This window comes from Macaca nemestrina, chromosome 5, assembly GCF_043159975.1.
Source record: "Macaca nemestrina isolate mMacNem1 chromosome 5, mMacNem.hap1, whole genome shotgun sequence".
Lineage (NCBI taxonomy): Eukaryota > Metazoa > Chordata > Mammalia > Primates > Cercopithecidae > Macaca > Macaca nemestrina.
Window position 1 is genome coordinate 114,611,594 of NC_092129.1, and position 26,484 is coordinate 114,638,077.

The 26,484-nt window shown below is 36.4% G+C and overlaps 2 long non-coding RNA genes across 8 annotated transcripts in view; one reads left to right on the forward strand and one right to left on the reverse strand.

Annotated features, from left to right (window-relative positions):
* The window catches only part of LOC105479474 (uncharacterized), an 81,002-nt gene that overhangs the window by 52,617 nt on the left and 1,901 nt on the right, over positions 1–26,484 (forward strand). For 5 of the 6 annotated variants that reach the window (XR_011623621.1, XR_011623620.1, XR_011623623.1 and 2 more), the window contains 2 exons: positions 24,649–24,699; positions 26,247–26,360. This is a non-coding gene — a long non-coding RNA (uncharacterized lncRNA). Of the gene's footprint in view, positions 1–24,648; positions 24,700–26,246; positions 26,361–26,484 lie in introns of those variants that run through there. The other variant, XR_011623622.1, reaches the window with a different exon arrangement.
* LOC139363373 (uncharacterized) overlaps positions 1–26,484 on the reverse strand; it is a 58,772-nt gene that overhangs the window by 27,874 nt on the left and 4,414 nt on the right. Inside the window, exons 2-3 of one of the 2 annotated variants that reach the window (XR_011623628.1) lie at positions 18,792–18,885; positions 805–944 (exon numbers count right to left, since the gene is read on the reverse strand). This is a non-coding gene — a long non-coding RNA (uncharacterized lncRNA). Of the gene's footprint in view, positions 1–804; positions 945–18,791; positions 18,886–26,484 lie in introns of those variants that run through there. The other variant, XR_011623627.1, reaches the window with a different exon arrangement.

A 26,484-nucleotide genomic window follows, 5' to 3' on the forward strand; every position in this document is an offset into this window, starting at 1 on the left:
AAAAAAAAAAAAAAAAAAAAAAAGAGCCAATCAGATTTTAAATTACTAACTATATTTGATCACTGGACAACTAGCTTAAAAGCCAAGGCTTTTCCATCTCCATAGGCTTGCATCAACCATCTGCCTTCCTCCACTGAATTCTCCTCTGAATTACCAATTCCTCCATGAGGAATGGTGTGCTTCTTCTATACAAAACCAGCAAACTGTCCTTTTCACCCCTTTATCTAATCACATAACACTTTGGAATTCTTAAAGGCACTCTTCATGGGGACAAAACTTTCCTGACATATTAGTAAAGTTGTACAATTACAGACATAACTCACAACCTACTTAATACTTTCTGAGCATCTGTGTTTTTTGTATTAATAGCAATGGCATTTTTAGAAAAGAAAGAAACTGTATTAACTTACTTATTTTAAGACAAATAATGCTTTCACATGAAACTTTAGTTGCTTTTGTGACAATAAATAATAACTCCTTAGGTGTATTAGCGTGAGAAGATAGAAAGGTTATTGACAGGACATAGGGATTGTTATGCTAAAAGGTCCTTAAGGCAGCAAGAACAGTCAGAGAAGGCAGTTGCAGAAAGAAGAGATTTAACTATGGGCACTGGGAGATGAGTGTGAAGAGGTTAAAAAGGGATAATGGAATTAAGTGGAAGAAAGTTGTATTAGTATAATATCTTCTCCAATGCCACCATCAAACCGCCTGAACTTAAATAAAATTAAAATATTTGAAAGTAGTAAAAGTGATATACATTTTAGGTGGCCACAAAAGAATGAAAGAAAACTCACCTATAAGTTTTAATATAATTTAGCAGCCAAAAGCCTTGCTTCTATCAATTCCCTATTAACCAGTGGTTGCCACTATACAGACAGGATTGAAGTATTGAAGTCTTAGTTGGTAGGCTTTTTCATGACATAAATTCCTTTTATTCTTTAAAGCTATAAAGATTAAAACAATGGGGCTAAAACATTCTGATGAACATTTGGAATACTAAAATAGTAATAACATGACACCAACTCTCTCCAAGTGGCTAAACTAGCATCTTGCCAATGTCTTTATTGGTAGTAAAAGCAGTTCCAAAATACTTGTGGGTATTTCATCATTTCTAACTTAGAATTTATAGTTCCTTAGTTTTGGTGATACCATGGTGGAGAATAATATGTTCATATTTCAGTTTGATAAATGCGTATATGTTTGAATGATGGAAATATATGGAGGTGCTTTAAGCTCCCAGACCAACTTACTCAAGTTTGTTTACCTATCATGTCCCTGACTATAGAATAGACCTATACTGATACTACATAAAGCCTACCTCAAATACTGTCTTTTGTAACAACATCTCTTAGGAAGATGTTTCAGGGCAATGCTGTATCTATTTATGTATGTTCATTCATATGCTATGCATACAACACACATACATATGCACATACAGTTCACAGTCTAAGTTGGTGAATAGGATCACATTCACCATCTTTTATGGAGCAGGAGCATTTTTGGTCATAAGTCCATAAAGTACTTCTAGGGAGTTCCCATTTTTGTGTTCTGATACAGAATCCAGTGGTACAACACAATTTTCCTTGTGAGTAGATTGTCTGTATTGCTTTGATGCTTTCTGATATAGTTTGGATATTTGTCCCCACCCAAATCTCATGTTGAAATGTAATCCCCAATGTTGGAAGTGAACCCTGTGGAGATGTTTGGATCTTGGGGGCTGACCCACCATGAATGCTCAGGCCATCCCCTTGGTGATAACTGAGCTCTCACTCTGAGTTCACATGTGATCTGGTCATTTAAAAGTGTGTGGCACCTCCCCACTCAACCTCCTGCTTTCACCACTTGTTGTGTAAGCTCCTGCTTTGTCTTCCACTATAATTGTAAGTTTCCTGAGGCCTCCCCAAAAACAGATGCCTGTGTCGTGCTTCCTGTACAGCCAGCAGAGCTGTAAGCCAATTAAACCTCTTTTCTTATAAATTACCCAGTCTCAGGTATTTCTTTATATCAATGTAAGAACGGCCTAATATACTTTTTTTGTTGGACAGTTTTATTTATTTTTTATTATTTTTATTTTTTTGAGACCAAGTTTTGCTCTTGTTGCCCAGGCTGGAGTGCAGTGGTGTGATCTCAGCTCACTGCAACCTCCGCTTCCTGGGTTCAAGCAATTTTCCTGCCTCAGCCTCCTAAGTAGCCGGGACTACAGGCACCCGCCACCATGCCTGGTTGATTTTTGTATTTTTAATAGAGACAGGGTTTCATCATGTTGGCCAGGCTGGTCTCAAACTCCTGAACTCAGGTGATCCACCCGCCTTGGCCTCCCAAAGTGCTGGGATTACAGGCGTGAGCCACTGTGCCCGGCCTGTTGGACAGTTTTGATGATCTATTCAAACTGATGTTCTGCCACATCTACCAGGTCTCAAGGGAATGTCTTCTCTGTTGATCAGGGAGAACTTTATGGTCCCTGGAGATGTCTTCTCAGTTGATGTCTTGTTCTTGTGAGGCAGCTCAATGTGGGAGCACCTCTCAAATAGCCTCTCTGGAAGAATGTTCATTGCTAAGCTATTCAGTGCAAATCCTTCTTTGGTTGGTTCTCAGCTCTAACAGGTCTCCATCTTCACACCCCAAAGATTATTGATTATCTTTCTGATCACCTTCCTCACTGATATATTAATCTATGATTATTTACTAATTCTTGATTATAATAGGTTCTATTTTGCTTTCACTGCCACATCACTTTGTAAAACTTTTAACTGAAGTGTAACATTCCTACCCAAAGTACACATAAGCATATCATAGCTCAATTAATTTTCACAAAATGAGTGCTCCTGTGTAACCAACACTGAGATCAAAAAGCAAAAGGTTACCAGCACCCCAATAGCCTCCCTGTACACAAGGATAATTATCCTGGTTCCTAACAGCAGAGATTAGGTTTGCCTATTTTTGTACTTTATATAAATGGAATCATACAGTATATATTATCTTGTGTGTCTAGCTTTTTATTTTACACTCCACATATTTGTGAGATTCATCCCTATTGTCACAAGTAGAGGTAGATCTTTTGTTTTCATTGCTGTAAGGTATGCTGCGGTGTGAATATATAACAATTTATTCTCTCATTTTATTGTTAGGAGCATTTGAGTAGTTTCCAGTTTGGGGCTATTATGTGAGTACTGCTATGAATATTCCAGTACCTGCATTTGGTGTTTGTGCATACACATTTCTGTTGGGTATATACCTAAAAGAGGAGTTGCTGAGTCATAGGGTATACAGATGGTCAGCTTTTATTACCATCAGTTTTGAAGCTGCTATAAAATTATGATGAACTACACAAAACTACTACATAAAACAGGGTTTCTTGGGAAATAATGTCTTCACATTTTCAATTTAATACATGCCTATATGTTATTTGCTACATACTAGCCTGTATTCTCCACATTCTATAAATTTGTATTTATTTTATAATTCTCTTGACTATCTCATGAGATTGATAGCACAGCCAGTGAGTAGCAGAACCAGAATTTGAATCCAAGCAGCCTGGCATTACAGTCTGAGACTGACTTTTAAAATTATTTTCAGATGGTACTAGTAAATATTTAATAAACACCAGTTATCTTCATTTCATGACCCTTGGGCAGACAAGGTGTTTGCTTGTCATGGGGGTTAGAGCTCTAGTGCCAACGTTATCCTCCTGGACTGTGAAACTCCTGCATGTTTCTCAATGGTGAGATCCCCATATTTTTCTTTCCTTGGATCCTGTATACTGGCCTAATTTTTCCCCTTCCACAAAAGCTATCTGAGGTTCGAAGGAGGATCTCTCTTCTCCCTACCTGCTAAGAAACAGAACCATTTCACGGTTTCCCTTGCACTTCCACAGCTTTGGAAAATTTCTGTGCCAGTAGGATGGGGGACATATACATGCTTCCTTCTCAAGCTAACATTCCCCTCCTTGCCCTCCCCTGCCCCTTCTTCCACAACAGATACCCACAGTTGTTTTCCCTTCTTAGGGAAAGATAAGAAGCAGACCCAGTGTGGTGGTGTGCACCTGTAGTCTCAGCTACACGGGAAGCTGAGGGGAAAGCTTGAGCCTAGGAGTCGACTAGCCTGGACAACATAGCAAGATTCCGTCTCAACAAAAAGAAGAAGAAGAAGAGGAAGAAGAAGAAGGAGAAGGAGAAGGAGAAGGAGAAGAAGAAGAAGAAGAAGAAGAAGAAGAAGAAGAAGAAGAAGAAGAAGAAGAAGAAGAAGAAGAAGAAGAAGAATCTATGATGCTTTTATTCATATCACAAATTTGTTTAGTACTTACTGTGGCCCAGAAAGCACTAAATATTGTGATAGATGTAAAATGGAATGAACAAGAACAAATGATCTTAAAAAGCATAATGTCTAAGTGAAGAAATGAGTAAGATTTCACTTAAAAAGTATGATATATGAAGCGTATGTGAAGAAGGAGTGAGATTAAAAAGTTTTAACATCTATCAAAGCATAAGCACTAAGACTGCATGTATATGCAGCCAACAGCAGAGCTGTAGCAGAGAGTAGCCTCTGAATACCAGTCCCGCATGTGCAAGACATGATACTAGATAGAGCCTATCAGCAGACCACGGAACACTCAAATGCCAAGTGACATGCCTTGGTTTTATGCTCTAGGCCCTGCAGAGCCACAGAGCAGTTCTGAGTATGGTTATGATACAATAGAGCTATGTTTAGGGCTTGTTTCTCAGCCTTTAACCTACTGGCAACCCAAAACCACAGAATAAAGAGATGGTTCTTTCCTATTCTCTTGTAACTATTTCTCAACAACCTATGACCCACACATTGGCATATAATTTTTTCATTCACTAGAGCTTGATCAGATAAAGACCAGATCTGGTTAGCTGTGTTTAGACATTTCAAATATTGTGTAGTTGTCATCCCCCAAGAAGCAGATAGCCAGCTCAGATTTTGACTTGTGTGTTCCAAAGAACAACTGAAATAAAAAGCTCACAAGGGGACGCACGATATGACTGGAATTTCCCTCTGCCAGCTGGCTGCTCTGACACTTGTGCTTCTTTTCATAATGTTTCCCACTTTGAAGGCTGCTGAGTAAGCCAGAGAAGCAAAAGTTACACTGGGGACTGGGCAAATCCCAGTGGAGTCAAACAAATGGAAGAATGTGGAAAGATGTGTCAAAGAGACACATTTTTGGGGTTAATCTTCATAAGTATGTCCTCTTTAGCACTATTCCTTTTTAATGCATTTTTTCTTTTGAGAAAGTGTCTGTTAATTTCTCTCATACGAACTGAGCACTGTTTCATCTACCCAGGATAAGTTGGCTAAAGTTAACAACTTGCTTACAAAACAGGATTGAAAAATCTCTTGGCTCACTGTATGCAGGGAGGATGCCATGATGGGTATTGTTTTGGCCCTGATGTTAGACTGCCTGTGTGTGATTTCTGGCTTCACAAGACACTTGCTATGAGATCTTGGGAAGGTTTCTTAGCATCAGTTTTCTCATCTGTAAAATGAAGATAATGTTCACTACCTCATTTAGGGTACTGAGGATTAAATAAGTTACAGTTTATGTAGAAAAGAACTTGACATGTAGTAAGCGCACAAAAAATGTGAATTGTGGCCAGGCGTGGTGACTCATGCCTGTAATCCCAGCACTTTAAGAGGCTAAGGCAGGCGGATCATGAGGTAAAGAGATCGAGACCATCCTGGCCAACATGGTGAAACCCCGTCTTTACTGAAAATACAAAAATTAGCTGGGTGTGGTGGCGCACGCCTGTAATCCCAGCTACTCAGGAGGCTGAGGCAGGAGAATTGCACGAACCCAGGAGGCGGAGGTTGCAGTCAGCCCAGATCACACTACTGCACTCCAGCCTGGGCAACAGAGAAAGACTCCGTCTCAAAAAAAAAAAAAAAAAAAAAAAAAAAAAGTGAGTTGTTTGTTGTTTCTCTTAGTATTATTGTATTCATTCTTTTGAGAAAGTGTCTGCTAATTTATCTCATATGAACTGAGAACTGATTCATCTAACAAGGATAAGTTTGCTAAAGTTATCCCCATATTTGTCTAGATCTCTATTTCTCAATAGGAAGGAATAGATACTCTTTTGAATAAAGTCTAACTATCTATGTGCCACAAACTACAAAAGATACATGTATTTCTCCCAAGTATAAATTACAAAAAAAAAAGAAAAAAAGAAAAAAAACTAAAACTTTTAGAAATGTAATAGAAAGTCAAATATTTTTGCATATTTTTTCTAGAAGACGACAGGTTTCCATTAAGCTCTCTTTCTATTTTTCTGGACAAGCTAGCCTACTCTGCATAAAACAAGAAATACTTCTCTAATCATAAAAAAGATATCTAAAAGATCATTAAAATACCTGCTCACTTTTCAAATAAACACATAACCAACAATATTGATTATTCTTAAAACAATAAATATGAGATTGTCACCCTTGGCTGAACATGTAACTCTTTCCCCTGACTATTCCTCAAGGAATACTTGCAAAGGTAAGCTTTGCAGAGAGAGCAGACATCTCAGAGGGAGCTGCACTGGTCAGAGATGCACTTCACAAATGGTTGTAAATACTGGTTATAAAAGGGAATGGTGCTCAGATGCTAAGAAAGGGGGAAAAGCATCAGCCTAGAAATCATATGAGTTGGATTACAGGGTTGATTTTTGGAACGGCTTTCTGTTTGATTATAACACAATGCCCTTGCTTTTTGTCTCATATTGATCATCTTTAAGATCGAAATGGTTTAAGTTTTCTTTACAGTGACCCTAAGATATTAAAAAAGACTAAAATAAAACTGTGAAATGCTTTGAGTACCACAAAGCAATCTAAGATTGATACTGAAGAACATATCATACACAACGACAGATGGCACTCTTTGTTAGTTTCAATAAGATCTGCATGACCAGATGATTGTTGTGTTATTTCATAAGGAAGTAGGTCAGCAGGAAGCACCAAGCTGGAAAAAAACAAAACAAAACAAAAAACACACTAGTGTGTGAGTGATGATCAAATCTTTGAATTATTCATTTTCATGATTGATTGTATAATTGAGTAATATGGATACAAGATTCCAAAGTGCCCTCCAGAATTCACCGTATCAGGGCAACAAGCAAATCTCTCTGGCTTGAAAGGATCCTTTTGAGATACATGAAGTGTCCGGTTTTAAAGAAAAACCCAAATAGCAGTGCCTTTGAAGCTTTTCCCAACTTCTCACCTAAATTTGTTTAAAGTTAAAGAAAACCGATGAAAACACAATGAAAGGAAACTAAGACTGTCAGCCAAACCTGTGCCAGGGTTTGAGAGAAACCTCCAGGAATATCAAACAATTGGGCAGAAAGAGGAAAACGCTGGGCGTTTTAGTTTTTCATGTACTACAACTTTCCAGCTGGACAGAATGTCAGGATTTGAGGATTACGAAGAAAACTTCATCATAAGCAGTAGAATTGTCAACTAGAACATACGGTATTAACTGGGCTAAGAGCTGCCATATTAGCCTATCAGTACTCCCAGTGAAAAAATCGTGGTGCTGAGATGTACTGACATATAACATTTGCATTAAAAATATGGTTATATAAATGTGAATAGAAACAGAAGAATCAAAACCCACAAGGAACTGAAAATGGTACACCTGAAAGAAAAGGGAAAAGGAACACAATTCTCAACTCTTATATTAAAAACACACCTGTTAAAGTTGTATTAACTACCTTAGATGATGTTCCTCACCTTTTATAGCATGCAAGAAAGTATTTTCTCTATGAAATAGGGGAGAAATTTGTGAAGAGAATAAAAGAAATGAAAGTGAGATAAGAGTAAAAGAGACGTGAGTGATTTAAAAAAAGACATACGAGTACATTAAAAATGTACTTGTAAAACTCAGAAATTCCACTCAGACAAGAACCCCTAGAGATACTCTTGTTTAAGTGCATCAGGAGTTATACATGTGTGTTTACAGTATAGCAATTTGTAATAGCAAAAAGTCTCATAACAACCCCAGTGTTCATCAATAAAGTAGTAGATAAATGAGCACATTTTTGAATAGTTAAAATATTCAGTAGGTGAATTAAATTCGTAACAAAAGCAATGTGTCCCAGAATTTGCACTGTGGAAAATCAAATCAGGAATTTTAAGGACATGCCTGAGTAGTTTCCCCAGAAAGCAGAGTAAAATGAAAAAGATGGAAATCCTCAGAAAGAAGATGGTAGTCCCGGAAGACGAAGAACCAAAACTCAACCTAAGAGTTACAGATAATCTCAAGAAAAAGAAATTTGAATTTGAACAAGCAATTTGAATAGATGTGATCATGAAAAATGTCCCAGATGGAAAAAGAAACTGTACATAAATAATCCCATTAAAGGACTTGAGAAGTAAGATAAAAAAGTGTTCATTATATTAAGGGCAGAAATCAATGGGAAAGAAATAAAATACAACTACATTGAGTTATGTTCTGTTAAAAAATGAAGTTAATTTTAAAAAACTTTTTATTTCCATAGGTTATTGGGGGAATAGGTGGTGTTTCATTACATGAGTAAGTTTTTGAGTGGTGACTTATGAAATTTTGGTGTGCCCATCACCCTAGCAGTATACAGTCTACCCAATGTGTAGTCTTTCATCCTTCACTCCTTTCCCACCCTTTCCCCCTGAGTCCCCAAATTCCACTGTGTCATTCTTATACCTTTGCATCCTTATAGCTTAGCTCCCACTTATGAGTGAGAACATATGATGTTTGGTTTTCCATTCCTGAGTTACTTCACTTAGAATAACACTCTCCAGGCCGGGCACGGTGGCGCACACCTATAATCCCAGCACTTTGGGAGGCTGAGGCGAGTGGATTGCCTGAGGTCAGGAGTTCGAGACCAGTCTAGCCAACATGGTGAAACCCCATCTCTGCTAAAAATACAAAAAAAATTAGGCGGGCACGGTAGCATATGCTGTAATCCCAGGTACTTAGGAGGCTGAGGCAGGAGAATTGCTTGAACCAGGGAGGTGGAAGTTGCGGTGAGCCGAGATTGCACCACTTCACTCCAGCCTGGGTGACAGAGTGAGACTCCGTCTAAAATATCTCCAATCTCAATCAGGTTGCTGTGAATGCCATTAATTCATTCCTTTTTGTGGATGAGTTAGTATTCCATCATATATATATCTATATCTCACAGTTTATTCACTCATGGATTGGTGGGCATTTAGATTGGTTCCATAGTTTTGCAATTGTGAATTGTGCTGCTATAAACATGAATGTGCAAGTATCTTCTTTGTATAATGACTTATTTTCTTCTGGGTAGATACACAGTAATGGGATTGCTGGATTAAATGGAGTACTTCTACTTTTAGTTCTTTAAGGAATTTCCTCACTGTTTTACATGGTGGTTGTACTAGTTTACATTCCCATCAGCAGTGTAGAAGTGCTCCCTGTTCACCACATCCACTCCAACATCTATTATTTTTTGATTTTTTGATTATGGCCATTCTTGCAGGGGTAAGGTACTATTGCATTGTGGTTTTGATTTGCATTTCCCTGATCATTAATGATGTTGAGCATTTTTTCATATGTTTGTTGGCCATTTGAATATCTTCTTTTGAGAATTGTCTATTCATGTACTTAGCCCACTTTTTGATGACATTGCTTTTTACTTGGTGATTTGTTTGAGTTTGTTGTAGATTCTGGATATCAGTCCTTTATCAGAAGTATAGATTGTGAAGATTTTCTCCCACTCTGTGAGTTGTTTGTTCACTCTGCTGACGGTTCCTTTTGCTGTGCAAATGCTCTTTCGTTTAATTCAGTCCCAGCTATTTATCTTTGTTTTTGTTGCATTTGCTTTTGGATTGTTGGTCATGAAATCCTTGCCTAAGCCAATGTCTAGAAGGGCTTTTCCGAGGTCATCTTCTAGAAATTTTAGAGTTTCAGGTCCTAGATTTAAGTCCTTAAACCATTTTAATTGATTTTTATATAAGGTGAGAGATGAAGATCCAGTTTCATTCTCCTACATGTGGCTTACCAATTACCCCAGCACCATTTGTTGAAAAGGTGTCCTTTTCCCACTTTATGCTTTTGTTTGCTTTGTCAAAGATCAGCTGACTGTAAGTATTTGAGTTTATTTCTGGATTCTCTATTCTGTTCCATTGGTCTATGTGCCTATTTTTATACCAGTACCATGCTGTTTTGGTAACTATGGCCTTATAGTGTAGTTTGAAATCAGGTAATGTGATGCCTCCAGATTTGTTCTTTTTGCTTAGTCTTTCTTTGGCTATGCGGGCTCTTTTTTGATTCCATATGAATTTTTAAATTGTTTTTTCTAGTTCCATGAAGAATGATGGTGATATTTTGATGGGAATTCCATGAAATGTGTAGATTGCTTTTGGCAGTTAGAGGTGAAGCCAGCTGGACTTCCTGGGTTGAGTGGGGACTTGGAGAACTTTTCTGTCTTACTAGAGGATTGTAAGATGCACCAATCAGCACTCTATAGCTAGGATTGTAAAATGCACCAATAAGCACTCTGTAGCTAGTTAGAGGTTTGTAAAATACACCAGTCAGTGCTCTGTAGTTAGCTGGAGGTTTGTAAAATGGACGAATCAACTCTCTGTAAAATGGACCAATCAGCAGGACAAGGGTGGGGACAAATAAGGGAGTAAAAGCTGGCCACCCCAGCCAGCAGCAGCAACCCGCTGGGGTCCCCTTCCACACTGTGGAAGCTTTGTTCTTTCGCTCTCTACAATAAATCTTGCTGCTGCTCACTCTTTGGGTCTGTGCCACCTTTAAGAGCTGTAACACTCACCACGAAGGTCCACAGCTTCATTCTTGAAGTCAGTGAGACCATGAACCCACTGGAAGGAATCAACTCCGGACACAGCAGTATGGTCATTTTCACAATATTGGTTCTATCCATCCATGAGCATGGGATGCATTTCCATTTGTTTGTGTCATTTATGATTTCTTTCAGAAGTGTTTTGTAGTTTTCCTTGTAGAGGCCTTTCACCTCCTTGGTTAGGTATAGTCCGAAGTATTATATATTTTTTTGCAGCTATTGTAAAAGGGGTTGAGTTCTTGATTTGATTCTCCATTTGGTCACTGTTGGTGTATAGGAGAGCTATTCATTTGTGTACATTATTTTTGTATCTGGAAACTTTGCTGAATTCTTTTATCATTTCTAGGAGCTTTCTGAAGGAATCTTTAGTGTTTTCAAGGTAAACAATCATATCATCAGCAAACAGTGACAGTCTGACTTCCTCTTTACCAATTTGGATGCCCTTTATTTCTTTCTCTTGTCTAATTGCTTTGGCTAGAACTTCCAGTACTATGTTGAAGAGAATTGATGAGGGTGGGCATCCTCCTCTCATTTCAGTTCTCAGAGGGAATGCTTTCAACTTTTCCCCATTCAGTGTAATGTTGGCTCTGGTTTTGTCATAGATGGCTTTTATTACGTTGAGGTATGTCCCTTGTATGCTGATTTAGCTGAGAGTTTTAATCATAAAGGGATGCTGAATTTGTCAAATGTTTTTTATGAGTCTATTGAGATGATCATATGATTTTTGTTTTTAATTCTGTTTATGTGGTTTATCACATTTATTGACTTGTGTATATTAAACCATCCCTGCATCCCTGGTGTGAAACCCACTTGATCACGGTGGATTATCTTTTTGATATGTTGTTGGATTCAGTTAGCTAGTATTTTGTTAAGGATTTTTGCACCTAGGTTCATCAGGGATATTGGTCGTAGTTTTCCTTTGTGGTTATGTCCTTTCCTGGTTTTTGCAGTAGGGTGATACTGGCTTCGTGGATTGAATTAGGGAGGATTCCCTCTTTCTCTATCTTGTGGAATAGTGTCAATAGGATTGGTACCAATTCTTCTTTGAATGTCTGGTAGAATTCTTCTGTGAATCTGTCTGGTCCTGACTTTTTTTATGGGTAATTTTTTTATTACCATTTCAAACTCAGTGTTTGTTGTTGGTCTGTTCAGGATATCTAATTCTTCCTGATTTAAGCTAAGAGGGTTATATCATTCCAGGAATTTATCTATCCCCTCTTAGTTTTCTAGTTTAGGCACATAAAGCTGTTTATAGTAACCTTGAACAGTCTTTTGTATTTCTGCAGTGTCGATTGCAGTGTCTCCTGTTTTGTTTCTAGTTGAGCTTATTTGGATTTTCTGTCTTCTTTTCTTGGTTAAACTTGCTAACGGTCTATCAATTTTATTTATCTTTTCAAAGAATCAGCTTTTTATTTCACTTAACTTTTATATATATTTTTTCATTTCAATTTCATTTAGTTCTGCTCTGATCTTGGTTATTTCCTTTCTTCTGCTGGATTTGGGTTTGGTTTGTTCTTGTTTCTCTAGTTCCTTGAGGTGTGACCTTAGATTGTCTGTTTGTGCTCCTTCAGATTTTTCTATGTAGGCATTTAGGGCTATGAACTTTCCACTTAGCACCATCTTTGCTGTATCCCAGAGGGTTGGATAGGTTGTGTCACTATTGTCATTCAGTTTGAAGAATTTTTTAATTTTCAACTTGATTTCATTGTTGATCCAATGATCATTCAGAAGCAGGTTATTTAATTTCCATGTATTTGCATAGTTTTGAAGGTTTCTTTTGAGTTGATTTCCAGTTTTATTCCACTGTGGTCTGAGAAGGTACTTGATATAATTTCAACTTTCTTACAATTTTTGAGGCTTATTTGTGGCCTATAATATGATCTATATTGGAGAAAGTTCCATGTGCTGATGAATAGAATGTATATTCCATGGTTGTCGAATAGAATGTTCTGTAAATATCTGCTAAGTCCATTTGTTCCAGGGCATAATATAAATCCATTATTTCTTTGTTGATTTTCTGTCTTGGTGACCTGTCTAATGCTGTTAGTGAAGTATTGAAGTCCCCCAGTATTGTGTTGCTGTTTATCTCATTTCTTAGGTCTATTAGTAATTGTTTTATAAGTTTGGGAGCTCCAGTATTAGGTGAAAATATATTTAGGATTGTGATATTTTCCTGTTGGACAAGGCCCTTTATCATTATATAATGTCCTTCTTCGCCTTTTTAACTGCTGTTGCTTTAAAGTTTGTTTCATCTGATATAACAATAGCTACTCCTATTTGTTTTTGTGTCCATTTGCATGGAATGTCTTTTTCCACCCCTTTACCTTAAGTTTATATGAGTCCTTATGTGTTAGGTGCATTTCTTGAAGACAGCAGAGAGATGGTTGGTGAATTATTATCCATTGTGCAATTCCCTATTTTTTAAGTGGAGCCTTTTGGCCATTTACATTCAATTTTAGTATTGAGATGTCAGGTACCATTCCAGTCATTGTGCTATTTGTTGCCTGTATACCTTGGTTTTTTGTTTTTATTTTTAATTGTATTTTTTTCATAGGTTCTGTGAGAGTTAAGCTTTAAAGAGGTTCTGTTTTGATGTGTTTCCGGGATTTGTTTCAAGATTTAGAACTACTTTTAGCAGTTCTTATAGTCCTGGCTTGGTAGTGGCGAATTCTCTCAGCATTTATTTGTCTGAAAAAGACTGTATCTTTCCTTCATTTATGAAGCTTAGTTTCACTGGATACAAAATTCTTGGCTAATAATTGTTTTGTTTAAGGAGGCTAAATATAGGGTCCCAATCCCTTCTAGCTTGTAAGGTTTCTGCTGAGAAATCGCAGTTAATCTGATAGACTTTCCTTTATAGGTTACTTGGTGCTTTTGCCTCACAGCTCTTAAGATTATTTCCTTCACCTTAACTTTAGATAACCTGATGACAACGTGCCTAGGTGATAATCTTTTCGAGATGAATTTCCCAGGTGTTGTTTGAGCTTCTTGTATTTGGATGTCTAGGTCTCTAGCAAGGCCAGGGAAGTTTTCCTCAATTATTCCCCCAAAAATGTTTTCCAAACTTTTAAATTCTCTTCTTCCTCAGGAATGCTGATTATTCTTGGCTTTGGTCATTTAACATAATCCCAGACTTCTTGGAGGCTATGTTCATATTTTGTTATTCTTTTTTGTTTGTCTTTGTTGGATCGGGTTATTTTGAAAACCTTGTCTTCGAGCTCTGAAGTTCTTTCTTCTGCTCGTTTGATTCTACTGCAGAGACTTTCCAGAGCATTTTGCATTTCTCTAAGTGCATCCATTGTTTCCCAAAGTTTTGATTGTTTTTTATTTATGCTATCTATCTCATTGAAAATGTCTCTCCTCATTTCCTGTATCATTTTTAAACTTTCCTTAAATTGGGCTTCACCGTTCTCTGGTGTCTCCTTGATTAGCTTAATAACTGACTTCCCGAATTCTTTTACAGGTAAATCAGGGATTACTTGTTTTGTTATACTATCAGAGTTAGTTTCCGGTGCCTTCTCATTTGGGTAGCCTCTGTCAGAAGGAAGGTCTAGGGCTCAAGGCTGTTACTCAGATTTTTTTGTCCCACAGGGTGTTCCCTTGATCTAGTACTCTCCCCCTTTTCCTATGGATGTGGCTTCCCGAGAGATAAGCTGTAGTGATTATTATCTCTCTTCTGAATGTAGCCACCCAGCAAGTTTACCTGGCTCTGGGCTGGTACTGGGGGTTGCCTGCACGGAGTCCTGTGATGTGAACCTTTTGTGAGTCTCTCAGCCATGGACACCCGCACAGTATTTGGGGTGTCTCCTGGGTTCAGGAGTAATCTACTTCCTTCTGAGGGTCTGTGGGTCCTCTTCGGTTTTCCTGATTTATTCCTACAGTCGTTCTGGAACAAGAGTTCACGATGAGAGACTCCACATGCTGCTCTCTCTGGCCGAGTGGGAGCTGCAATCTAGTCCTGCCTCCCATCTGTCATGATCCTCCTTCTTCTCTTGAAGTTAATTATTTAAAAAACGTATTTTAGGCATCCAGAAAAGAAAACAATAATAATTTCTGATAAAAGTGAAACACATGCTATTTATAAGACTTTATTCTCCACAAACAAAATTATAGAAAACAACACAGCAACATGTCTTAGGGAAAACATTGTGAGGGTAAAAGTTTGAAGAATTGTGTTCCCAGAGAATTTGACCCTCAGGTATGAAGGAAAGAGAAATTATATTCCTGGGTTTGCAAGAGCTTGGAAAACAAACTAGCCAAGTATGGTTTTGACAATGTTAAAGTTGTACTTCTGTGAACCAAGCGATGAATCCTAATGAAGACTTCAAGCAGAGGAAGTCATCAAAACCAGTAAACAGAAAGGTAAATCTCAATAACTATTGCTAATATGGTTATGAAACAGAAGCGAAACATAGAAAGTAAAAATTAATTCAATGGCAATTATCTGGGTCTAAAATTATAGATTAAGAGAAACAGAGAAGTGAGGAAAGACAAAGCAGAGAAGGAAACAGCTAACTTCCTCATTTTGTCTGAAAAGAGACAAAATCTCTTTTCTTTTATAGTCCCAATCATTAGAAAATAAAAATTAAAGCACAATTTTGAAAAACCCAAAGGTAATCTTTAATACAACTAAAAACCCAATGATTATATTCTAAAATACTAGAAAGTATAAAAGCTTATAAGCCATATGCAATATAACTAAGAAAACATGAGAAAAATCACAAGCTCAGAGAAAAGAAATATGAGTAAATATATTAGTTATAAAAATAATTGTGAATAATTAAAAATACTTCGAATCCAGTTTAAAAACATTGAACTACATGATAGTTAAAAAGCCATTCTAAGACAAAAATGATATGCACAAGTTAAAAATAAAAGAATGGGCAAATATACATCATACATTCACAAAAGAAAACAGGAAATACTAATTTCAGAAAAGACACAAAGGCAAAAAGCTATTAATGGTAACCAAGAGGGTCATTACATATTAATACAAATATACTTCACATGAAAAATATAATAGTTATTCAACTTTATAAGCTGATTAGCATAATATCAACATACATAAATCAAGAATGTTAAAAATGTTAGAAATGTGAAAGAAAAGTAACTTCTTATGGGTGACTTTGACACATCTCTCTTAGCTCTGGATAAACAGATATTTGGTTAAAATGTACAGTTTGTAAAGATGAATTTACAGATATACTGATGTCTATTCTAAGAACTAAAAAATACATGTATCTTATTTTCAACATGAATATAATAACTTTTTATAAAAATTTAACAAATACTGCCACAAAGAAAATGTTCAAAAGTTTCCAAATCAGAAATTATAGGGAGCTGCATTCTCTGACCATAATGCAATCAAACTATATATTTTTTAAAGTTTAAACAATCAAAAATCCCAACACGTTGGAAGTTACCAAATGCCTTCCTATATAGCTATATGGGAGAGAAAAATCCAAGGTGAATTACAAACTTGTTTTACAGTAATGAAAATAGGACCATTATTTATCAAACTTTATGGAATGTGTTCAAAGGAAAATACTGTTTGTGGCCTAAAATGGTTTTTGTTCTAACTAAAAGAGAATTAAAAAAAAAATCAATTTAACTGCAATTCAAGAAGCTAAGACAGAACAATGAAAGAATCTAAATGAGAGGAAGAAAATATTAAAAATAAATATATAAATCAATGCATGAGAAAAATAGAAAAATAGTAAAGTTGACGAATAAACTACAGTACTAAATTCCTAAAGAACAAGAACAGGCCAGGTGCTGTGGTTCACACTGTAATCCTGACACTTTGGGAGGCTGAGGTGGGCAGATCACTTGAGGCCGGGAGTTTGAGACCAACATAGTGAAACCTTGTCTCTACTAAAAATACAAAATATTAGCGCTCTAGCCTGGGCGACAGAGTGAGTCTTGTCCCAGAAACAACAGCAACAACAAAAGGACAAGGACAAACTGCAATACAAAAGTCCTAGTAAATTTAATCAAGAGAAAAAAGTAAACAAACAAAATTAGAAATAAAAAAGGACTTACAGTCTTAAAAGGATTTAATAACCGATTTAAAGATTATTTTTAAATGCTATTTTAAAAGTATTAGTACAAATTCATCAGTTTAACAAATTTGAAAATCTTAGTAATAAAGATTCAAATATAATGGAGTAGAAAGTTGTCTACCAAACCTAAATAGACAACTATATGCTGCAGAACTGAAACTGAAAAAGTTTTCAATGACTAAATTCAAGACAGCTGCAGAGCAGAGTTTTTTTAAAAATCAATAAGTGCTTTTCAATTTTCAAGAAACAAATCCATCACTACGAGGTATACTCTTCTTGTATATAGAAAAACAATAGGAAACATTCCAACTCACTTCACAAAGCTAGGATCACCCTCACAGTAAAACCTAAAAATAATTAGTACAGATGTAAAAGTATGAATAAAAGATTTACATATTTATCTCAGGTATATTAAAATAATAATTTAGCCTAAATATTTAAGGATTGCTCTAAAGAATTCATGCATATAAACCCAATGAATATATCGCACCAATAGGTCGCAAAGTAAATACATAAACATCTCAATTGATCTGCAAAATAATTTGATAAAATTTAATAAACTCTCTTGGATTTTAAAACTTGCTGAATAAGCTCAGAATAAAATGATATTTCATGTACATTATAAAGAATATTTATTTATCATTAACATACAGCTAATGTCGTATGGTTTAACAATACTACTCTAAAAGCATTATAAACAAGTCAAGAATATCTACTATTACCACCGTCATTTCCATCATTCTGGAAGTGGTAGCCAAAACAAACAAAAAACGGAAATACATGTGTGGTCCAGTATACTTATTGAGGCAATAGGCCTAAGTATAAACCTTTTCCCTTCATAATAACATCTATGGACAATTCTTAGTAGAATGGAATAGGATTTTCTCAGTCAAATCTCCCTGCTGGACAGGGTCTATAGCTATACTGAGTATCCCTCAAACATGGTAATTGGATAGTAAATAATTTTCTAGTTAAAACAAAAACAAAAACAAAACCTAGGGAAATAGATATGAGGAAATCATTGAAAAAAATTTTGGACTTAATAGCATAGTTCAGTTGAGCGATGCAAGGTGGAAAAAAATACAAAAATCAATCCTATTGCTAATAATAATAGCCAATCAAAATATGATGAAGATATTCCACTCACAACAATAAGCACAATATCATGATACACAATTACAAGAATAATCTTTGAAGGAATTGTATAGGACCAATACAATGAAAACGGTAAGAGCTTGTAAAAGGAATAAAAAGACTTGCACAAAAAGAACATATCTGTGGCTGAATGGAAAGAAAATAAGTTTAATGTAATCCATGAAAATCCCAATATAAATTCTTAGAGTGTGGCTGTGATAGAGAGTATATTTTCAAAGCAATTCTAAAGTTTATCGGAGGAATAAATGAGAGAGAGAGAGAGAAAAAAAGACTGAAAGCTAAATAGGGGAAGTTTGTCCCAGTGGGTTGTGAAAATAGCTATAACAATGGTAGAGAATGGATAGACCACAAGCCAATTCTAGTAGATTAAAAAACAAAACAATGCAGGCAGGGTGGCACACGCCCATAGTCCCATCTACTCAGAGGGCTGACACAGGAGGATCCCTTGAGCCTGGGGAGGTGGAGCCTGCAGTGAACTGTGATTGCGCTGCTGCACTTCAGCTTGGGTGACAGAATGAGAACAAGTCACTAAAAAAAGTTTTTTAAAACTTTTTCCTAATTTTTAAAAAAAGAATGACAATAAAAAGGTTCTACATGAGAAAGTTGGCATCACAAATGAGTAAAACCATAAAAGACAATCATTGATTGTGTGAGATAATTATTTAACAAATTGAAATAAATAATTCCTCCCTTTATGCTATAAAAGCAAAACAAACTGTAGAATGATGAAATGCTTTAATGTTAAAAACTGAGGATGGGTGCGGTGTCTCACCTCTATAATCCCAGCATGTTGAGAGGCCAAGGTGGGAGGATGGCTTGAGCCCGGAGTTCCAGACCATCCTGGGTTACATAGTGAGAACCTGTCTCTACAAAAAATACAAAACATTAGCCAGGTTTGGTGGCATGTGCCTGTAGCCCTAGCTACTCCAGAGGCTGAGGTGGGAGGATCAAGGCTGCAGTGAGCCGTGATCATGCCACTGCATTCCAGCCTGGGCTGCAGAGTAAGACCATGTATGAAGCAAGCACACACACACACACAAACCCTGAAAGCACACACACACACATACACACACTCCTGGAAAAAAATGTGGATATTTATCAGGTCTCAGGATGGGAAAGTGCTTTCTAATTATAAAGGCGTTAAAATAAATGTCCCCTGAAATAGTATTCATTTTACTATGGAAAATATAACTTGAATTTTCCCTACAACAAGACAGAGTATGAAAAACTGAAATGAAATTTCTATCGCGAGGAAAAAATAAATATTGTTTTAAAAGCACACCACTGAGGAAAATAATTGACACAGATTTATGACAAAAAGTTTAATATAGCTAATATATAAAGAGCTCATGTAAATCTTAAAACCTAAATAGAAAGGTTAGCAAAGAATATGAATAGATATTTCATAGAAGGAAAAAGAGAGGAAGGGAGGGATGGAGGGAGAGAAGGAGGGAGAAACACAGGAAGGGAGGAAAGAGGGAAAGGTAAGGAAGAAAAGAAAACTAAACATGAGGAGGAAGATTAAATTACTCAATTTCAAACACTCTTGTTTTAAAGACTGTGTTTTTTACTTACCAAATTAGCGAAACTTAATTCCAACACCCAGTATTGCTGAATGTGAGATTAGAAATCAGAACAACTTTTCTAGAAAGCAAGTTTAGCAATCTATATCAAGAATTAATGTCCTTCAATATAGTAGCTCCACTTTTAGACAATTAACAGAAATAAGTAATTAGAGAATATTTGGCGGCAGGGACATTTATTGCTGCATGACAACTGCATTTAGTTGAATTTAGTGTTAGTCATCTGAGATGTCACATAATACCAAAGTCAATTGTGAGGTGTGTCACAAGAAACTTGTTACTACTGAGAGTAAAGGTACCAAACTTTGAACATTATTTAATAAATTAGGATAGAGTCAAGGTTATCTCTGTAATGTTACTCTTAAATGCATCATATTATAATGCATTTTGAGCTTATGAAGGAAAGGGACAGAACAATGGCAAATCCGCAAGGAGGAAAATTTGCATAAACCATAGCCTTTATTATCAATGTGTGCATCAGAACTCATTGACTTGTGAACATTATATGTCTCTAGGTGTTATAGAGGAGAGAAAAAAACTTACCGGACTGAGTTTGGTGCAGCCGTTTAAAACACATACTGCAGCCATTATTTAAAAAAAAAAAAAAATCCGAGTGTGGTGGTGGGCACCTGTAATCTCAGCTACTCAGGAGGCTGAGGCTGAGGCAGGAGAATCACTTGAACCTGGAAGGCGCAGGTTGCAGTGAGCTGAGATCACATCACTGCAGCCCAGCCTGGGTGACAGAGCAAGACTCCGTCTCAAAAAACAAACAAACAAACAAACAAAAAACAACCTTGATTTGGAAGAAGTTTGATGGAATGTGTAAATGATCAGAATATGGTAGAGCCAGAAGGTAGAATCAAGCATGTAGTGAGCCCTGTTTTATGGAAGGATTAGAAGGAAGTTGACCTGTGTTGTGAGTGGTGGTGTCTGCAGATTTTTAAAAATATTTTCCTGAATTTTCCAAATGTTAAGTAGTGAACAGATATCACTTTTATGACTAGAAGGAGATTATTAACAAAATAACTATGCAAATATAAAGCAGTATAGAACATTTACAAAGTAACCTGTAATCCTCTTTCCCTCCTGATCCCTGTACCAACTAAAACATATAAGTATTTACAGAAGGAGATTTATGCCTTTCTGATTAACCTCATAGAATCAACTCCACCATATACTGCAAAGAAAGCCTCTGACAGCAAAAAATAACTTGGTCCCCAGCATGTCTTCATCTAACCTGCCAAAGACAATTCTGTGGCTCTTTAAGCACGTTTAATTAAAAACTAAAACGAAACAGTCATGTAACGCCTTTTCATCCTTCATGAAAACTTACTCTGTTTTTTAAGGGAAAGAGTAATAAAGGAGTAATATGAGACAAATGGGTGTACATTAGTTAATAGTCTTCATTCTTATTTACAAGCAATCATGTTAATGCCCTTTCTAGGGGAGAAAAAAAAAAGACGCAATGACCTTCACTGAAGTTCATGCACTAACCAACACCAAGCTATTCTAAAATGCCCTGAAAAAATGCTTCAGGGTTATGTGGTTAACACAGTACAAATCGCTGCCCACCTTTCTGTTGTTTTCCTACCCCAGGATCTTCCTAAGAGACCACAAGTTTTACACTGGGATGGTGAGGAGAAGGACATCGCCCTGTGTATTTGCATTATTTTCCAGAACTGCCTTTCTGATAACTCAAGATTCTGAAGGGCACATAAAACATTGTAATAAGTGCATTTTGTGTTTTCATTTATTTCTTGGGAGAATAGCAGTCACTATTAATATATGTTCTTGACAGATCATTGGATTCACATTCCCAACAGTTTCAAATAACTAGCTAAAATATTCTTTGGAGGATTTTTTTCTAAAAAAAAAGCCAGTCTTAGCTAACTTGAAGAAGCACATCTATTTTCCAAGTCTCACTGTTCCAATTTTGTTTTCTCAAACACTGTGAACCACTTTTAATTTTTAAATATTATCTTATTTACAAAGCATATACTCGAAATAGTTCTACTTTGAGGAGAGGGAAATAAAATTTCCATTTTCCATTGCTTAAAAGAAAGCATATAAATAAGGGTTCTTTTCTTTTTCTTTCTTTTTTTTTTTTTTTTTAAGTTTTGAAGTTGCTGGTACTAAGTCATTTCTCCATAAAAAAATAAGCACCTAAAGCAAGGTTTCTCCACCTGTGTCCTATTGATATTTTAGAGTGGATAATTCTTTGCATTGGAGGTCTGTCCTGCGCATTGTAGGATGTACAGTAGCATCTCTGGCCTCTACCCACCAGATGCCAGTAGCACCCTCTTTCCCTCAGGGGAAGGTCACAACCATAAATGTCCTCCAGACATTACCGAATGTTCCCTGGGGGCAAAATCTTCCTGGTTGAGAACTTTGTTCTAAATTACACCACTCAACAAGTGCCATATGTATATCATTTATCTTCTTTACTTACTCTAAAGTCCTCAAAAGTGAAAATTCGGCTGGGTGCAGTGGCTCATGCCTGTAATCTCAGCACTTCGGGAGGCCGAGGTGGGTGGATCACCTGAGGTCAGCAGTTCAAGACCAGCCTGGCCAAGATGGTGAAACCCCATCTCTATGAAAAATACAAAAATTACCTGGGCATGATGGCAGGTGCCTGTAATCCCAGCTACTCGAGAGTCTGAGATGGGAGAATCGCTTGAACCCAGGAGATGGTGGTTGCAGTGAGCCAAGATCGCGCCATCGCACTCCAGCCTGGGAGGCTGAGCAAGCCTCCGTCTCAAAAAAAAAAAAAAAAAAGAAAGAAAGAAAAGAAAAACAAAAACAAAAACAAGAAAAAGGAAAGTGAAAATTCCTGTCTTTCAAAATTTGCGACTACTTGTTTTTATATTATTTACTAGTCCTTCAATATTCTGCCTAGAATGAGCTAATAACTAAGATTTTATATATCCTTCAAAGAAAAATAAACAGTTGACCAAAAACCTATAATTTAGATGTTAGAGGTGTTACACTAAAATTTCATTTTGTCTCTTTACATTAATTCCTTGTTTTCACTTGGTCATGAAAATGAATTATTTTGTCACAGTGAATATTCAAACTTTTCATTCAAAAGTACAACTAGAGAGATTTTCAATATAAAATAAATAATATAATTAATACAAGCCATTCACTTCTTTTTTTATTTATATACTATATAATAACTGAGGTAGCAATGGAGGAGTGAGGGTTTATTAATTATATACCTTTTAAAGGGCTTTTAAAAGGATTTTATTATAACAAATTTATTGGAAACAATTAAAAAATACAGAAAAGTGCATAGGTTAATACTTAGGTCTTGATCTTTCAAGATTTTATTCTACTTATATCAATATATAGGATATATCCTTAACAGATCACAATTTATTACACTGCCCTACATAAATCAAACATAATGTTTGTTGGATGATATATTAAGGGCAAAATTTGCAATGATAGATATACTTAACTTTATCGAACAACTAGCTTTTACAGCAGTAAGTACATGATGTTGGCTTCTTTATACGTCGTTCTACTTTTCAGCAGCAATCTCAACGTATTGAAATTTGTCTTTCTGTTTCTCTCACAGGCTTAAATATATAATTAAGTTTTTTGCTCTTTGTTTTTATTCTATGCTATATGTTGTCTAGATACAGATCCAAAGACCTGATAATTTTTCTGAGAAGGAGTTTTGTTTTTTTTTCTTTTTTCCAGGGGAAGTAAGGGAGGGGCTTACATTTTCATATTCACCTTTTATTTTCATTTACTCTACTTGATTCCATTGAAACAAAACCTAACAGACCTGCCCACTACATAAACCACATACCTGCCCACTACAAAAACCACAGACAAGACCATTTATGTGTTTAGAAGATTTTATTGAAAATTTGCACTTGTGCCTTGGAAATCCTCTATGTCTCTTCTATCCTCACATTCAGGGAATCTTTATGAATTATTTCATTCTTTATAGTTCCCAGCCTCACATCATCTTCTTGGTTCTCTACCTCATCTCTTCTCTCAGGAGCCAGGAAAATTTCTCTCTGTTTTCTAAACAGCACTCTTTAACTGTATCGTTTGGTTATCTTCATCCCCTGGAGGGAAATAGAGACCCCACAGCATGTTGGGAAAGCAAATTCTTGACTATTGTAGGATTTACAGCTGAAATGACCCTGGTAATCAACTAGTCTAACTCTTCAATCCAAAAAAAAAATTGAAGAAACCACCAGACAATTCTAATTTTGTATTTACTGATCACACTTTAAAGTTTGGATCAAAGTAGTGGAATGAGCATTGGGAGTAATTAGACCTTGGGATCTGGGGCCATGGACTCACCATATCTAACTGGGTTAATTATCTCTTGATCTCTGCATCTCCTTTTCATTCTATAAAATGGGAATAGAACCCATGCTAATAAGAACATTGGTGACCCACATAAGGGTCTGCAAAGCATGTTCACACAAATTAGTTGCTTCCATCTCAGAACATGCAACGAGAGATAGAGTCAACACCTATAATTGTTATCATCCTTATTTAAAGGCCCAGGGGAATTAATGGCTTGGTTGAGTCCCACTGAGGGAGCAGAATTCAAATATATCTTTGAACTGAAATACTATACTGAGATGCCTCCTCATCATCTTGAGGAAAAGTTATGAGGATCTAGTGATGTTACATATGTGAAGGTGCTTTCTAAGTGAAAAAACATGAATGAAAAATAAGGCCGGGCGCGGTGGCTCAAGCCTGTAATCCCAGCACTTTGGGAGGCCGAGACGGGCGGATCACGAGGTCAGGAGATCGAGACCATCCTGGCTAACACGGTGAAACCCCGTCTCTACTAAAAAATACAAAAAAGTAGCCGGGTGAGGTGGCGGGCGCCTGTAGTCCCAGCTACTCGGGAGGCTGAGGCAGGAGAATGGCGTAAACCTGGGAGGCGGAGCTTGCAGTGAGCTAAGATCCGGCCACTGCACCCCAGCCTGGGCGGCAGAGCAAGACTCCGTCTCAAAAAAAAAAAAAAAAAAAAGAAAAATAAATGTTTATTATTGCTGTATTTATTTTCAGACAACCTTGGAAAGACGCCATCTACATGAGGATGCTTTGGTTTGAGTTCAGGTAGTTTCCACAATATCATCTCCAAATTAGGATTAAGCATTACATTCTGACAGTAGATTTTCAGTTCTATCATGCTTCTTTAATTATTCTAGACTTGCCTTTTAGATTCATTTTGTTTATTATCAACTGTCAGTGATTGAAACATTTATTCAGCCTGGTCTCTTACACACACACACACACACACACACACACCCCTTCACACCCACCCTGACACCCACACACCTTTTCTTCCTCCACGGCTTCTGGTAATGATATTTTTCCTTGCCTATGAATTCTCACAATATAGTATGCCAGTCCCGTGGGTTGATTTCCCTCTTATCCAAGATGAAACATTCTAATAGACCTCCGTGGAGCATTTCGCAGTGGACTCACTATTCTCTTTCACTTGCACAGAAAATTAACAATGAATTATATCTGAAAATTTGGAGCCCCAAAAGCTCAAAAATGTTCATTCTTCCAAATCGGCTGTGTTCCAGATTTCTAATTACTTTTGTAACTTTTCATGGAATCTTCTCCATAATTTTCATTCATTTCTCAAACGATGAAGCTCACAATTGCACACGTTTTCTATTGAGTTTTCCTGTGTGCTGAGTCAAACAGTTTCAAATGATACAATCACTTCATCAAAAAACAGGCATTTAACAAGCACTCTCCCATACCCAATCTGCCCTATAATCTCTGGGATCCAGCGGCGGCACAGTTGTTCTCGAGCACAAAAATAAGATAATCTACTGTATTATGAATTGCTTGTGAAGAGCATAAAATAATTTCACTATATATCCATTATATTTGCTTTTTGAAAACTATCATATACATTCTTACTTAAGTCCTAAATTCCATTTTATTCTACACTAAATACAACTGTGGTTTCCCTATATATGGATACCCTAATTTATTTTTAAATACATTCCTGCTAAGACATTTTTCTGTAATATGGACAATTTTTACCAAAACCATCTTCACAGTTGGTTAAAAAAATCAAATAAGACCACAACCCTCCTCACATGTAATTACAACAACCCCTCCTCCAAAGGAAAATCCTTTTAACCATTTCTGCTTTTAGTGTCTGCCTGTAGAAAACTAAACCATAAACTATTTGCTTGAACAAAACATGAACTTTAAATAATGAAATAACTAGTATATTTCTATATTTGTTATTTATTATTTATTTATCTACCTGACCCTCAGCTATATAAAATGACCTATGTAAAATGAGGTCTTACATTAGTCCTTCTTTCAACACCTCTGCAATCTTGATACTTATATTATCATTTTCAGTTTTGTTGGTTGTAATGTAGAAGTAGCTACTTAAATTTCTGTTTTTTGTCCAATAAATGTTATCTAATAAAGTTGGATAAAACTACGTTTTGTCCAATACAGTTTTTCGGCACCCCTCTATGTGGCATGATGCCCCTACCCAGCTTTCTTCTTTGGCCCCCTTCTTTCCTCTCCCACCTTTGTCAGCTAGCTGTACCTTTACTTTTACTTGATCAAGGTGGTATAGTTTTAATTATATGCACTAATATACATTTGCTTTTATATTTAAGTCAAGTTGAGTTTTCTATCCCTTATGACTGAAACCCTCCTAACTCCACTGAGGATCTCCTACATGCTGACCTTCTGGCTTGGAAGAGGGATGTTACCATCTACTTTGTGTAAACCATTCTATTTTAAAGGGATATTTTTAACCTACAACTTCTAGTTAATTCAAATGTATCTTATGAAACAAAAAATGTTGGATAAGATGAAGTTCTGTAACAATGCTAAGACAATATGTCACTCAGG